Consider the following 17,525-nt stretch of genomic DNA (forward strand, 5'->3'; position numbering starts at 1 on the left):
TTCTTAAGTCTGGCCAATGAATAGAACAATAAATCAAGTCCCAATTTATAAGGTCTACCCATTTCTGCTGTATAAATGCACAATGGCCAACTTCAACCTACCAATTTATGTCACAAGATGTGGACTAGGAAGAGGTGCACAGTAGCACAAAACTCTATAGTATTTCCATCATATAGATATAAAAGAACTAATAAACCTCTGGGGCACCTGGGTGGCTCAGTCGGTTAAGCATCCAACTTCAGGTAGGGTCATGACCTCACAGTTTTGTGAGTTCTGGCCTCGCGCATGGGCTCTCTGCTGTCAGCACAGAGCCCACTTCAGGAAACTCTGTCCCCTTCCCTCTCTGCCACTCACACACGCTCTCTCTCTCCCAGTCTCTCTCTCCCAAATAAATAAACATTAAATCTTTTTTTAAAAGAACTAATAAACCTCAAAAGCATTGATTGTAGTAAAACAGTAAAACTTTTAGAAAGTGATTAGTTTTGATTATATACTACCTTTGATTTGGGTATAACTTATTTCTATGTACTTAAAAATACTGTAATGGTTAATTTCATTATAAATTTTAACTTAGTAAATACATAACGTAACATAACTTCAATAACTTTAATATAACTTTAATATAATTTAATTGTTAATAATGGCTACTTAACATTTAGCTCGCAGAATTTCAGGGAATGTGAGAACCCTCTTTTGTAAGTCATGTGAGCAGGTTCCAGCCCACCACTGTTGCTGGCCCACTCCGGGCTTTGGATGACTAAGACCCTACTGGACACTTTGACAGCAACCCTCTGAGGGAGCCTGAGTCAGAATCACCTAGCTAAGCCACTCCCAGACTCCTGACCCATAAACCCTGGGAGAGACAAAAATGCTTACTATTGTTACAAGCCGCTCTGTCTTGAGATAATTTGTTATGCAGCAAAAGATAACTCATATACATTATAAACGTTATATTGGCCACAAACTCTCAGTAAAACATTAAAAAATCATCTTATCGTCTTAGAGATAAAACAACAAATCTTATCATGATAAGATAAAAAAGAAAGCCTAATTAATGTTGCATTTGGGGGGAAAATTTCACACGCAAGAAAAAATGATCTTTTTAAATGAGAAAGTGATTACAAAAACATCATTTAGCTGTTTGATATGAGTACTGAGTGTTAAGGGAAAGAAAATCACTAATTACATGATCTGCACAGTGAATTTGGATGATGCAAAAATAATTGTTTCGTGTAGAAAAATTGCTTTATGATTTTTAAGAGTTTAAAAGCTAAATTTGCTGATTTTTATTTTGACTTGTTCCAATTTTCATTATTTGATTCAGACACAATATTCTTTTCATTTAAATTATTCTACCAATCACAAATCCATGGGAAACATTTATGTTCTACAATTAACCTAGGATAAAAATTAACTCAAAAATACTTATTGAAGTTATAAGACAAAATATATAATACACTCTATAAATGAACATGGGGATTAGTTGATTAAGGCTGTTTAGGCTTCAGTATGAACATTGAAGACCATCCTTTTGTGAATCAGATGATGTCCCCTTTGAATTTTGGGTTTCCTGGTATGGCAAAAAGGTTTTTTTTTCCTCCTCTTCCCCGCCCCCCCTTCCCTACAACTTTCCTTACCTTAGGCACACAAGATTGGATCAATCATAAATCACACCAGTTATAACTCTTGACTCACCCTCATCATTAATCCATGAATGTCCTTTATTTATTATTATTATTATTATTATTATTATTATTTTACTTTTCTTTGTAATATAATGACCCCAGGTCAATCTGTCACTAAACTCCAGAACTAGACTATTGACAATAATTTGCATTTTCTTGTGTATTACTCCCCTAAACTATCACATAGTTATTTTCCACTGAGGCATTATGGAATGAATGGTGGTGAACTCCCCCAATTCATATGTTGAAGCCCTAACCCTCCATGTGAAGGTATTAGGAAGTGAGGCCTCTGAGAGGTAATTAGGATTAGAAGTGGTCATGAGGGTGGAGCCCCCATGAAGGGATTAGTGCCCCCTTGTAAAAAAAGAAATGAAGAGCTATCTAAGCTTACTGTCTCCACCACATTGAAGATACAGTGAGAAGGTAGCCATATGTAAACCAGGAAGAATGCCCTTGCGAAGAACAGAATTTTCCGGCACCTCTTCATCTTGGACTTCTTAGCTTCCAGAACTATAAGAGATCAATGTTTGTTGTTTACGATACCCAGTCTATGCTATTTTATTATAGAAGCCTGAGCTGACTAAGACAGGAAGAAACTATAGTTCTGAGTTTTGTTAATCCTTTACTGGCTTTTAAAACAATATTATTTTATATGCTTACAACTGTAACAAGTAACTTCTTGTGAAAGGAAGATTGTTGTACAGTAATAATCAAATATGTGTAGTTATTATTGTCTTTACATATACCTCATTTTTTATTTTAGGAAAAAATATTACTTGCATTTTTTTTTTCTCAGAACACACACAGTGCCTGTTAACATTTTTAGAAAAAGAGAGTACAATTTGTAAAGCACTGATGTGATAAAAAGCCAGACTCTGCAAACAGAAAGAGCTAAGCTCAAATCAAAATTCCACAACTTTAGTAAGCTGTATGTCAGAGGAAAAGTTGGCTAACATTGTGGACCTTGATTTTTTTCATCTATAATGTGGGGGACAATAATACTGACTTTGTTAGGCTGTTATAAAGATAAAATAAGATAGTAAATGCATACTTAACACATGCATTAAGAACTCAATTAAGAAAAATAAAGTTACTTAATGGAAAATTAGAATTACTGATTATTTCAACTTTTTTTTTTAAGTCTTAAAGGAAATTTGAATTCTACTGACATTCTATCTAAAAGTATATCCAAATTGCCAGATGGAAACTTTTTCCACCTATCATTTGTTGTAAAATGGTGAATTGACCCATGAATCATAGTGAAGGCATAGCTTGATATCATTTAGTAGAATAGCCAAATTCAGACAAGGCCAATCAATTTCTTTCAAAATCATTATAAAATGAACAGAAAATTGTTGAAAGCCATGTGATAAATTAGAATACAGATCTAATTTGGCTTGATCAATCCCAGTGTAACTCCATATTTCTCAATATTGGTTGTAATTTCTATAGACTCTTAACATAAGGAACTATAACATATGGATATTTAAGTGTTTTTTTTAGTGGATTAACTTGGGCATTTATAATGAGATTTTTATTAGGGAGAAAACTGCAGGAAATTTTAGTTGTTCTTAGAATTGTCTATTCTTAAGTACTTGCACTTGGTATCTTAAAGTTCTAGCTTTGTAATGGGGTATAAAACAATCTTTGTTTTGCAAGTGCTGTGTCCAGGAAACCTAACTGTCACTAACTCAGGCCTGTTGCCCTCACAGAGACAGTCAGCAGCACTGTTTGAGTGGAACACATTTGCCTAAACACCATTAACTGCTACTTAGCTTCTTCCCCCTCCTCCAGGAAGTAACTAATGAACTAATTTTCATGTGATTCACACTTTTCTCCAGGAAACTGTAGAAAATTAAAATTTGAATCTGCATTTGTTTTAGGTTAAATTCTGATCCAAAACACATACAATTACTAACATTTACTATAAGTAATTGGTACCAAATTCTCCATTAGTTGTGATGGGTTTTAGCAGATAGTTACATAATGGATGCATAAATGTATATAACTCCCAGTGAGCTCCACACACATATTTTTATGGAAATATAGAATCATCTAGCAATGCGATCACATGAAAGTAACACAAGAATCACTTGCATTAAAATGCTTAAGCATCAGAATAAAATAAATAGTAAGCTGTTACTTCAAACCTGACAAGAACCTGCTTTTACAAGGAGAACATAAATGCTCACTTGGTAGAGAAAACTGACGTCTGAAGGAAAAAGACGCTTAAGTGTTTAAATGCCAGGCAATAAAATAAAAGTATAAAAATAGGCCCATATAAGAAACAAATCACAGTTCTCTAAAAGGAGTATCGCCCAGCTGATAAATCATTTTTGTTCTGTCTGCCTTGTGTGAATAGGCCAAAGAGATGATAAGTCTTTCACATAAATCTAGGCGCCTCTCTCATTTAAACTATCTTTGCTGCTATATTTATTCCAGCAACGAAAATAGTCCCGTGACCTTTCAAAAAAACATTTTTACTCTTAAAAGAATCAATTTGAGTTTCCTGTTAAATCTAACATTTTAATTTTATTTCTTCTACAGACATAGGGTTGAGCACAATTTTTAAGTCAGGCTGTGTACTTTTGGAATATCTTAAAGCCTGCATTTTACCTCAGCTCCGTGTTATTTCAGGATACATTATCAAGAAATTATCTTTTGCACCAATCATTGTAACCACCTGTTACCTTAAAAATGTAAACAGGTTTCAAATAGATGCTTAGGACAATGATGAAAATAAATTAAGCAGAACTGTACATGCTTATGGGCAAGGTGAAGAATGGGCTTGTTTTGAAGAAGGTTTCTCCTTTAAGACCTTCAGGATTTCATTTAGAAAGACCTTTGCTCCTTAAAAACTTCCCACGAGAGGATGCCTGGGTGATTTGAACTTATCAGGCACCAAGCTAAATAAGGTTTGTTCTAGAATGAAGTTCTGTATAGACCATCTCACATTGGAGCACACATTTCCTCTCCTTTTCTCCCTAGGTATGCCTCTAAATTCTAAAACGCCACCGAGAAAGCCACTTTCTTATCTGGTGTGCCACAGACTTGTACCATCGATTTAATTTGGTCTTCACATTTTTATTGTCATAGAAATGCTGCCAAACTGCCTCTTCTTTCTTTCTTTTAATTTTAATCATAAATGAGTGTCAGAGATGGTTTTGGCCATAGATAATGCGTGAATGCTTCTTAGAATGAGTAATTTCCTTTGACACTGCAATTTAATTCCCTTCCTATTCAGCCAGGACCATGGGAAGTCCAATCAGATGACCCTGCTACCTTAGAAGAGAGAAAAGATTGCTTCTGTACCAGAAGCATTGATGTGGACTCGTGACCCAGGGCAAGTACAAGTTGGGCAAAAGGATTTTGACTCTTCAAAGAGCAGAGGCTTGGATACTAGTGATAAGGTTAATGTGTCCTCCTATTGTTAATTATATATTGAAAAAGTGTGAAAAAGAATAAAATATCAATCTGCTTACATTAAATATATATTTTAAAGTAAGGGTTAATAACATATTATTTGTTTGTAACTGCATCTTGAAATTACTTTTATTGTAAAGTGACAAAACACTAACCCATAACTTTCCGATAAAAAGCATCCTCTTGTAAAGACAATGTTATTCAAAATAGATTCTTCAGATTTCTCACGTATTCATTGACTAAATGATATTTTTGAACATACTTTATGTGACACATTCTTCCAGGCACTGAGATACTGACATAAACAAGCACAGTTCCTTTCCATCATCTCCCAGGGGGAAGAGATACAGGTAAACATATAATTATAACATGGCACAAATAATGTGTCCTGCTATCATAGAAACATGAATCCAAAATACAGAGGAAAGGATGCATGAACCCAACAAAGCTCCAGGGTAAGCTGAATCCAGAATAACTTGGAGTTTGCAAGTCAGAGAAAGAAAGGCCGACATCAGTATTACCACTGTGAGTGAAGGAATCATAAGTATGTAGGTGGGAGCTAAGGCCACAACAGTGAATCTCACTTAGGGTGAAAAGACCTTATGAGAACTGAAGCCCTGGCAAACACCATGAAATAAGTATCGGGCGGGGGGGACTAAGGGGAAAAAGGAGGGAACCAATGAGGAAGAACCAGAGAAGTTTACAGCAGATAGAATTTCAAGCTATATTTATTTGCTATGCACTGTGGGAAGAATTGGGGATACAAAATCAAATAAGTCATGGCTCTGACTCTCAGGGTGCTTTCAGTAAAGGTGAAAAACACAATGGAGCAAATATTATGATTATAATTGTGTGTGTGTGTGTGTGTGTGTGTGTGTAGCACATATATGGATATATGGTGAAGGCATTTAGAATCAGGTTATCTGAGTTTGAATTGTTATTGTTTCAGTTATGATTAATTGATTAATTACAATCTTAAGGAAATCCCTTACTTATTGGTGTACTTCAATATTCTTTCTGTGAAATGGAGTGCCTTCCCTACAGGGATGTTGCAAAGATGGGACCAAATAATCCATGGAAAGGCATTCATGCTTGGCACATATTAATGCTCAATAAACATTAGTTATTATACACACACATTCACAAGATATAATAGGAACACAGAGGAGACTACATCTATATTAGACTAAAGATTCAAGGAAGAGAGTAAACTATGAGTTGAGTTTTGTAGGTTGAGTAAGTTTAGTGCCACAAAGAAGATGGGGAGAAAAACATTCCAGGTACTAATGTAGTGTAATGAGATGACAGAATAAAAAAAGAGTGAAATTCTCAAAACAAGAGAAAGAAGGGGGCATTTAAAGACCCAGAGATCAAGAGCAGAGTTCAATGAGGGGCTATACTGTGTGCATGTTAGAAGCTTGACATGGGAGTCAGACTTCCGGGGTTCAATTTCTAGCTCTGCCATTTGGAAGTTATCTGAATTTAGTCAAGTGACTAATCATTCTGTGGCTCAATTTCCTCATCTGCAAAAGAGAGATACCAATATTTCCTACGCATGGAGTAGGAATTATACAGAACATTGTCGTGGTGCATGCTGAATGTTATGGAATTATTAAGTATTGTTATTAAATTCCTGGGTTTCTGGTGGAGTTAGCCCAAAGTAACGTCTGCAAGTGTGTGCCCTGAACATTCTTTGCTTGTTATTGGGTAAGTCATTTAACTTCTATCACTCTGAACTCAGTTAGCCACTATGTAGTCATTAACCATTGTACTATCAGTATATTAGTGTTTGGTATAGACTAGGTGCCAAAAAAACTTTATTGACTGTACACTAAGAGGAGTGTTAATTGTAGTAAATCAACACTCCTTCAGGGTAGACAATTTCTAAAATGATTATGTAACTAAATATGTACATTATTTTTCTTACTTATAGAAGGTTACTGAAAAAAAATAGGAATGGAAATTTGAGTCAGATTTCACAGACTTAAGAACTCTGGCCATATTTTGATCTCCATTTGCAAATTATCTGACTGAAGACTTGAACAGATGCACAGAATTATAATGCACATGATGGAGCCTCCAATGATTGGAAATGACAGTCCAATGTTCTAAAAATTACTCTGAACAAAGGAATATGCCAGCATATAAAATGTATGGTAACTGTTGTTAGCATTTTTTTGTTTGTTTGTTTTCAACCAAAATCCAATAGACCAATAGCGATCTTAAAAAAAAAAATAGTATATCTGGACAGTGGACTAACTTACTGATGAACTTGAAAGAAGACTGTATATTAGCAGCTACACAAGCACAGGGATGGCTCAGTCTCCTCTGGTCTAAAGCAAATGATATTTCTCTGAGAGATCTTGTAATGCTAGGATGACACATGCAAAAGTTTATGAACTCTTTCCAGAAGGATCAGATCAAGACACCTCAAATGAGAATGTCATCTCCCCACTCACGAGGATTATGGTATTTACAGAATAACCTTGTGCATTGACAGCCATAGATATATAGGCCCAGCTGCACTTCATATTAACAATCCTCAGGGACCTGGGCAATGAGCACAAGAAAATTACCAAGGCAATGAACATGTATTCCCAACTCAGACAGAACATCAAGGGGATGGATAAAATTAACTGGCTCCAATGAAGATTCACAGTCTCACCTGGCTGTGTGTCTGACTAATATTTGAAGGTAGAAAATGATTTCTACTGAGCATTAAGAGTGAAATAAATAAGAGGTTGCAATAACTCACTGTATAACTATTCCTTTTTCCAATCCTTGGTTAGTATCAGAGTCACATTCCTATTTTTATCAGTATATTTATTTTTTAAAAAGTAGCATTATTACAGCTTGCACCAACAATTCTCAGAAATCCAGTTCTGAATGTTACAGTCAAGAAAGGGAAGTGAAACAGGTCTGGAAGCGACAGATTGGCATAGGAGAGGAGAAAGTCTGACAAGGCCACTGAACGTTAACCAGGAATGAAAGGAGTGATAAAGTGAAGGTCATCACAATGGGACAAGGATAGTAATCGCTCCTGTCTTGCAAACAGCCACACTTAAAGCAGCCTTGCACTTAAAACAGGGACTTGCTGAAGAGAAGGAAGTGTTAGGAAATTTTGATATCTGGACTCCAATTGTACTATTTACTGAACTAAAAGTTTTCCATTAAACATTGTTAAGAATTGGCAGACTCCCTGAGTGAGAAAGGTGGTGTCTATCTTAACATTGTAGCCCCAGGGCTTGGTTCAGGAGTGTGGCTATTAGTAGGATATAATAAATGTAGAATGGAGGAAGGAAGGAATCTCAAAAATCAGTGAAAACCGAGACAGATGGTGGGAAAAAATGCATGCATTATATTCCTTCTTCTAAAATCGATTTTGAATGACCAATATTAGGGGGAAAATAGAGGTGGAGGGACTGTGGAGGGGCAGTTGGAATTATGCATGTAAATTATATTTAATCCTGTATTTGCTCATCTTCTCTATGGAAGGGATCTTAAGTTCTTTTGTACACGCACATTTTATTTCTTACACCAAATTGTATGTTTTTGTAAACAAGAATTGTCGTTCTTGGTTTGGGGGTGAGGGGTTGGTTTATGTGGACTTCATTTTGTATTTTGAGTGTGCAATCAATTAATGAATGAAAACAGGTTGGTGTACTGGAAAGATACTGGACTAAGTCAGAAATTGTGGGTTCAAGATGCAGCTCTATGTGATATTAAATTACTTCCACACTCTGAGCTTTACAATTTCATCTGTAAATTGGAATAATGATATTTGACAGGTTTTCTTTTTCTTTTACTTTTCGTCTTCTTTTTTTATAGGGATCAGGTAAAATGATTTCCAGAAAGTTTTTTTTAATATAAAATCACATGCAAGTATTAAAAAATTTTTTTTAAAGTGTTTCTTTATTTTTTAGAGAGAGAGAGAGAGAGAGAAAGCGGGCGAGGGGCAGAGATTGGGAGACAGAATCTGAAACAGCCTCCAGACTCTGAGCTGTCAGCAGCACAGAGCTGGAAGCGGAGTTCGAACTCAGAAACCACGAGATCATGATCTGAGCTGAAGTTGGATGCTTAACTGACGGAGCCACCCAGGTGCCCCACATGAAAGTAATTTTTTTTAATGCTTATTTATTTTTGAGACAGAGAGAGACGCAGAGCAAGAGTGGGGGAGGGGCAGAGAGAAAGGGAGACACAATTCGAAACAGGCTCCAGGCTCCGAGCTGTCAGCACACAGCCCCACGCGGGGCTGAACCCACAAACCTTGAGATCATGACCTGAGCCTAAGTCGGACGCTTAATTAACCGACTGAGCCACCCACGCACCCTAAAAGTATTTTTTAAAATGTATCTTTAGGGGTGCCTGCGTGGCTCAGTCGGTTAAGCGTCCGACTTTGGCTCGGGCAGTGGTCTCACGGTTGGAGCCCCCATGTCGGGCTCTGTGCTGCCAGCTTGGAGCCTGGAACCGGTATCTCCCTCTGTCTCTGCCCCTTCCCTGCTCTCTCTCTCTCTCTCTCTGTCAAATATAAATAAACATTAAAAAAAATTATTTTTAATGTAGCTTTGTCTTGCTATTACTGCATTCATAAGGCTTTGGATTCAAACTCATTTGGCTTCACATTTTGGCTCTTCCTTGGCAGTCCTTGACATAACCTACTTCCTTTAATTCCCACCCTTGACATTTTTCTTTTCCTTTTCCTGGGATGCTTTTCCCTGCTCCTCAGCCTGTACTATCGTCCTCACATCCATCCTGCAAGAATTCTTACCATCTCCGACTGGCAACTAATCCTTCTAAGGTGTTGACTGATAATGTGTGATAATGACTTCAAGCAGAGGTGAACAACCATTTTTTACAAATGCCAGTTCTAGGAAAATAAATGTGTTAATAGGCCATATAAAAACAAAAAGAATACAATAAAAATCATCTGAAATCCTAGTACTCACTGATAGCTCCATTTAAATGTTAGCAAAGTACTTTGTTTGTTTTTTGTTTGTTTGTTTGTTTTATTAAGACTTTAGAGGAAAATATATTCATGTAACTTATCAATGTACTGGCCAGAAAATCAAACTGTAAAACTGGCATTTTTTAAAACCATGGTAATATCTGGATAAAATTGGGGAGGTTGCAACATGTAAATCAATTTCTAGCCCTTCCATCCTAAAATTAGCAGTGTTTAAAAGGAATGAAATTAGGGGCGCCTGGGTGGCGCAGTCGGTTAAGCCTCCGACTTCAGCTCAGGTCACGATCTCGCGGTCCGTGAGTTCGAGCCCCGCGTCAGGCTCTGGGCTGATGGCTCAGAGCCTGGAACCTGCTTCCGATTCTGTGTCTCCTTCTCTCTCTGCCCCTCCCCCCTTCATGCTCTGTCTCTCTCTGTCTCAAAAATAAATAAACGTCAAAAAAAAATTTAATGAAAGAATGAAATTAGTATGGCAGAAAGACTGGATCATGGGTCATAATAATAGCTAACATTGTTGAGAATTTATTTTATGTAAAAAAACTATAACCTATACTTATATGCACTATTAATGAAAGCTCACGTGATTGCTAAAATGTAGGTATTGTTTTTAGAGATGAAGAAACCGAGACAGAGGGAAGATGAGCAATGTGCACAGTCTCACAGCCGGCAAGTGGTGGAACCAGATTGAAACCTAGGCTGGCTGGCTCCAGAACCTGTGCTTTTAACTGTATGCTATTCTGAGATATTGGGAAAGGATCCATATTTGCTGCTCCTTAAATCCTGTCGTGAAAGTTAGATCTGGAGGCTGGGATTGCAAGCAAACTCATATCCAAGCAAAATTGGATGGGGGTTACTAATAATGCATTGTGTATTCTTCTCGTGACCAGAATCTAGTATAAGGGATTCATTTTTTCATATTTTACTGTATAAATAGAGATAGTGAAATCATTTTGTAGTTTGGTTAAATTACCATACAGATTTTGCTGAACTTTTTTCGGTGAAAGATATCTTGAAAAAAAGAAAATTGGAGATCACCGCCACCGCCATGGTGGCATCACAACCGTATGATCACAGTCAGAATTATAATGATGTATTACTGTGATTGTCGAGCGCTTATTGTGAGTGAGGTGACGGGTTAGGCTCTTTCCATTCACTAGGTCATTCGACACTCAGGAGATTTGTGAGGCGTAGTTACGATGGCTTCCGTTCCACTGAGGGAAATCGAAGCTCAGAGAGGTTTAGCGACTTGCCCAGGGTCTCTCCATTAGAAAGAAGTAGAGCAGAGATGTGAAGCAAAATGTGGTCACATATGGCTTTGGCTACTTTCCTACACTGGTTTCTCCACCTATCACTTCTTGTTGAGCAGGTCTTGTGCTACACCACTCTCTGAACTCATGTGGTAATACATGTCCTTCATTGATCACTGAGCACCAGGCATGTGGATCTTCTTTCTGTTCTCCAAGTGCTGTTTCTGTGGCTGCTCCTCTGAATGAGCTCTTCCTGTGTTTGCTCCTCCTCATCACTGACATCTCGGCTCAAGGTCATCTCTTCAGAGAGGCCTTCCCAATCACCTGAGGGAGGCGCCTCACTCCACCTGAGTCGCTCTCCCTCACGTTACCTCCAAAAACTGTCCTCTAGGCACTCACTATCTACTATTAACTGGTTTACTTATGAGTTTCCTTGATTATTGAATGTCTCCGCCATTTAGAATGTTTGTAAGGGCAAAGAATTGTTGATATCCCGTACTATCACAGGAAGCATTTATTGCCTGAATGAAGGGACAGTGGATAAATGAGGGTTAGAAGCTCACATCTTTTCCAGGTCTGTCTGTCTGCATTCCTGACCATATTACCGGCCAACCTACCTCACACCACAGTGATCCTTGAAAACCATTGTGTTTAAGGAAGATGGTGAGGCCAGCATTTAGCCATCATCTGCATGTGACTTTTGAGGGGAAGTGGAGCCTTATTCAATGCCCATAGATAAATTCAATTTCTTTATTGGGAGAGGTGCTGTCAAAGGCAGGAAATTTGCCAATATTTATTGAGTGCCAAAAAAATGCCAAACCTAGATTATGTTTTCATCTACTTAAAGAAAAAAAAGTCATATTCCATCTGGCCCTTATGCTCTGCTGTGGTGTCAAATAAGTCAAGGAGATAATCATTTTTATGGAAATTGGAGAAACACGATGTGTAGGGTAGGAGGCTGTGTAGTATTAAAGAGTATGGATTATGGAGTCAAGGCTGCATCAGGTCAAAGACCAAATATGCTATAGGAGATCCTGTGAGGAAAGTCTCCTATGATCTGCAATTCACAGATGGGGAACGTGAGGTTTAGTGAAATCAAGTAACTCGCTCAGTTAGACAGGTGATAAATGGCAAAGCTGAGACAAGGACACAGACTGATTCTAGAGCCGTGTATCTAATCATTCTGGTCTAGTTTTGACATGCCTAACGATGCCATTAGAATTGAAAATATTGAGAAACGTCTATCCGAACTTATATTACTCAAATGGATCCCTGGAACATAAAGTAGATAGGAAAATTCCTGATAGATTTCAGAGTTAAAATGTACCAAGGTATGGACTATCACAGAACAATATCCTATCACTTTCCATTCAGATTGGAAATGACATCTTTTTGCAGTGGAGGGGGCTGGCAAGGGGAACACTTAGCTCTGGAAGGTTAGGAAAGTAAGGGAAGTGCCTGGGGGTAAAGGCAGCTAAAAGGCTGGGTCTTCTGGTTTGATGCTGGCTTAGGCTCCAAGAATGAAACAAAAAAGGGCTCCTTGGTATTTCTCCACTTTTTCAGGCTGCCTTCTCCAAATAGGAGAGTGGGATTCATGACAGGAGCCCCAGTTGGTAATAAAAACTATGCATTTAGGTTATTTCTCTTTGAGTCCTCTATGTAGCTGGGAGATGTTAAGCAAAACCCTAACATAATAAATACCACTAAATAATTTATTCCAATATCCTTCCTTTACAACATCATAAACAATGTCTACAGGGTCTAGAGAGGTTTCCCAACTTGCCCCAAACTATACACCTAGATGATGGTAGAATTCATTTTAGAAACTAGTTTCTTAATTCTCAGTCCACTGTTCTTTCTAGTTTTGGACTCTGAGGTCACTTCATTGTGAAATATTACAATCTCATGATGGCTCATTTTTCTCTGAGGAAAAAAAACAAAACAAAACTAGAGACATACAGTTTTATGAAATAAAACAACAAAACAAGGCCTTCTGAATTCAGTGTTTTCAAATGTCATATATAAGTCCACCTCCCTCTCTCTTTTTAAAGCAAACTTTCTTGCTTTGATGTTTTACTAGAGAAAATAAGGCAAAAGACACTTATGTTATGGGTTTTTGGTTCAATTGCGTATGAAGTATTATTGTTATGCATTTAAAAATATCATTCCTCAGGGGTCCCTGAGTGGCTCAGTTGGTTGAGCGTCTGACTTCAGCTCAGGTCACGATTTCACGGTTTGTGGGTTCGAGCCCCCATCGGGCTCTGTACTAAACTCTTGCTCAGAGCCTGGAGCCTGCTTCGGATTCTGTGTCTCCTTCTCTCTCTGCCCCTCCCCTGCTCATGCTCTGTCTCACTCTGTCTCTCAAAAATAAATAAAAGTTAAAAAAAATTTTTTTTAAATATCATTCCTTAGAGGAGTTTAACATTTTGGGTACGTTTCAAGCTTATATAAGTTTCAAAGTCCGTGTAGCCATTCAGGTAATGGCAAACAAAAACATTCACCTGGGGTTAAACTGTATTTTCATAAGTAGGTTTGAATTTAATGTTTTTTTTAAGTTCTTGGAATATGAATATCACTAAATCTGATGAGTATAAATCAGTTTGGCCCCATGAGTACTTATGACCACTTGACTGGCATATGAAAGACTATGAAAACTCTTATCAGGATTTTTATGTTTTTTACTCCCTAATCTCTGCAAAACTCTTTATTTTACTGATCAGATATACTGACAATTAAACAGGAGACTTCAGGGGTGCCTGGGTGGCTCAGTCAGTTGAGCATCCGACTTCAGCTCAGGTCATGATCTCATGGTTTGTGAGTACAAGCCCCAGGTCAGCTCTGCGCTGACAGCTCAGAGGCTGGAGCCTGCTTCGGATTCTGTGTCTCATTATCTCTCTGCCCCTCCTCCGCTTGTGATCTGCTCTCTCTGTCTCTCAAAAATAAGTAAATGTAAAAAAAAAATTTTTTTTTTACGCAAGAGACTTCAGAATTGGGGCAAAAATTATGTTATCTATCAGGAAAAAGAAAGGAGTTTGTGAGAGGAATGATTCTAGAACCTTGGATGTATATATTTATTTTGATCTCTCCCATAATAGTTCTGATACAAATTCTACGTTGTGATTTTGCACTTAAACAAAAGGTGTGGAGTTGGACATTTTTTTTTTCCTTTCAGCTGGAAAGCTGCTACCATGACATCTATTGCAGTAAGCACCCCTGTGAACTGCAGAATCCATTTGTCACATTGAAATATCCAGCCTAACTTGGGCCCATGGAAATTACGTGCGCATGTGGGTGTAATAAGGATTTCACTTGTACCTAGGTCAACAGCTACAACTTAACTGGACATAAGCGACTTAGCTAATTTTATTTGTGTGTGTATTTTCTAAAATTAAATGGCCAGTTTAATTTATATTCCAATCTGATGTCCAATCAATTGGTGAATTTACCCTGGTTAAAATGCTGTCATATAATCTTCAGGGAAGTGATATTAGGTTTTTCATCATACTGCATACTAAGCACTCACTGTTTCAACTTTTTTTTATATTTAGTAAATGTCAATAAATCTATGGCACGTAAAAGGGCACTGCTAACATGGCAGCTATTTGATTTCTATACTTTGTCAAATATATGTACCTCTTAATTCAATAATCCTTAAAGGCAATGCTCATTGTGGTTTCCTATTCATGATACCTGACCTTTCCTTAATGTCAAACATCATTTTCCACTAGCAAGGGAATAAAGTATATTATTTATATAAAGCTAATAATTATTTGGGGAAAATAAATATAACATAGAGGCAATAATGGTGAAAAAGATGAGCACTTATTCACTGCTCTATTATGCCTGTGACTTGATATATTCTCACCTATATTTTTACAGCCTGGATACCAAGGTCTCAAAACATAAAGAAAAGATATACCCACAAATGGTCAAAATTTACCCAATCATTATTTCAGAGCTGAATTAGTAACATGAGTTAATTCCAAAACCATCCACTTTACTCACAAATGTAAAAACTCTCTCTAACTTATTTATTGTCATTAGCATTCTTGGATATTTCTTATTATTCAGGGCAGTTCCATACTACTTGATTTTTTAAAAGAAATTAAATGAGAAATGAGTATAGGGACATTAAGGGATCTAAATGTCAAAAATCTTTTTTAACTGATGTTTTGGTTTGGTGTAGATGTAAGGTAAAATACTCATTATCATCAAATATTAATTGAGAGCATACAGTTTACCAGGCCCTGTGCCAGGCACTATGGGACATGCAAATAAGTTTAAGACATGGTTCCAGCATTCATGAAATGTAGGATTTAGTCATATACTTACTTATCAACAAAATTAATCTATGTTGTGAAACTTAAAATTTTTTTTTAATGTTTTATTTATTTTTGAGACAGAGAGAGACAGAGCATGAACAGGGGAGGGGCAGAGAGAGAGGGAGACACAGAATCTGAAACAGGCTCCAGGCTCTGAGCTGTCAGCACAGAGCCCGACGCGGGGCTCGAACTCACAAACCGCCAGACCATGACCTGAGCCGAAGTCGGACGCTTTAACCGACTGAGCCACCCAAGCGCCCCTGTGTTGTGAAACTTTAAAACGTTACCTATAACAGTTAGGAACATGTGTTCTCAGTTCCGTAAGAACATCCTTTGAGCAACCCTTACATGTTTTCTCAGATGCACATAGCAAGTAGTAATAAATGCAGACTTTACAGACTTCTACATGGTGCAGATGTCAGCCTTCAAAGGTGTGAAACCGTTCTTTCCAGGACACGATTAGAATACATTTGTTGTTGACTGATACATCTGTTGGCAGCGGGTAGCGATGATGATCAGGTATGCCATGTGTTAACAGCTTCTGTGTACTTTAATGATAATGGCGTGGTATACTAGGAAAGATCCATTAATTTGACTGAATTTTAAAGATATCCCAGCTTAAAATAACATTTGACCCAAGTACATCCAAACTGTCCAGATGACTAACCCCTGCAGTGTTCTCTGACTCTGATCAAGTAAGATACCTCAGATATTTTTGGATTACATTTCGATAAATTAGAGTTCCCTTCTTTGTATGTTCCTCAGCAGGGGAATGTTCTCCAAGGAAGTGTGCAAATATGTTAACATAAAAGCATGTGACCTCTCTTTTTTTAATCTCCTACAACCAACGGATACCATAGACCAGGCAGCGTATTGCATGTGCTTCATTCAATGGCATGTGACAGTTTTAGAAATCTCTTTGAATTAATCCTTATTGGGTCAGTATTTGAGATTATCTTCTGACCCTATTTTTCTGTAAACCATCAGCATATTTCAGATATTTTTGGTCATCCTCATCATAATGATGGATGCTAAACATGGTCAGGAAAATCCATATTTTAATAGTCTTTAATCTTGTGATGCTCTAGTTTATTAGCTTATGGCAAATACCGGCTAGAAAGCTTTTTGGATGACCAAAAACATTGCCATTTACTTAGGAGCAATTTAATCAAAATGAGTTTTGTTTCTATTTCACCTTAACTCAAATTAAAAACTAGCCATCAGAAAAGTGAAAAACAAAAGAAGGAAATCTGCGCTAGCAGACTTCTCAGATGACAATCCGTGAAAAGCAATAAAACAATGTGCTGGTAACCATCATATTTCAGGTGAAACAGAATAAAAACATAATGTGAAACCAACAGTTTTTCTATCTGACTCTCTTAAGCTTTGAAAATAAAAGTTACCTAAACCACAGATGCCTATCACCTCAAAGTTTCACAAGTAAAAACTAAGATGACACCTAAAAAAGATAGTTGGTGGTTTGAACTGTTTAGATGAAATCAAATTATTTTAAGATTGCAGTTTATATCTAGAGCTTTTACTTCTAAAATCCAATGCTGCTCAAGCAGGCAGATAAAGCTAAAAGATCTTAGCTAACAGAATCTCCACCTGGTTTTGGGGGAAATATTTTGCTTTAGATTTGGGGTTACAGGTCCCCAAATAAGTCACCTCGAAAGCATATTTAAAGGAGCAAATTTCAAGACTGTGTGGCAACAGTCAAACAATTACCTGCCCGCCTTATACATATCATCCTTCTCTTCTTAAGTAAGAGAATCCCTATATTGTTGGGAACAGCAATGTCTATGTCCACAAAACTACCTTCCAGCCTCTTTTCAAAATAAGGGTGGATAATGAGATATAAATATGAGTTTTAGGCATGTGATGGTAG

At 37.2% G+C, this 17,525-nt stretch overlaps 1 protein-coding gene and 1 long non-coding RNA gene across 9 annotated transcripts in view; one reads left to right on the forward strand and one right to left on the reverse strand.

Annotated features, from left to right (window-relative positions):
• ADGRL2 (adhesion G protein-coupled receptor L2) overlaps window positions 1-17,525 on the reverse strand; it is a 625,339-nt gene that overhangs the window by 587,133 nt on the left and 20,681 nt on the right. The window lies entirely within an intron of this gene.
• Window positions 6,673-17,525, forward strand: part of LOC144617236 (uncharacterized) — a 94,479-nt gene continuing 83,626 nt past the window's right edge. Inside the window, exon 1 of the long non-coding RNA XR_013557536.1 lies at window positions 6,673-6,815. This is a non-coding gene — a long non-coding RNA (uncharacterized LOC144617236). The remainder of the gene's footprint in view (window positions 6,816-17,525) is intronic.

This window comes from Panthera onca, chromosome C1 (assembly GCF_046562875.1).
Source record: "Panthera onca isolate mPanOnc1 chromosome C1, mPanOnc1 haplotype 2, whole genome shotgun sequence".
NCBI classification, from domain to species: Eukaryota; Metazoa; Chordata; class Mammalia; order Carnivora; family Felidae; genus Panthera; species Panthera onca.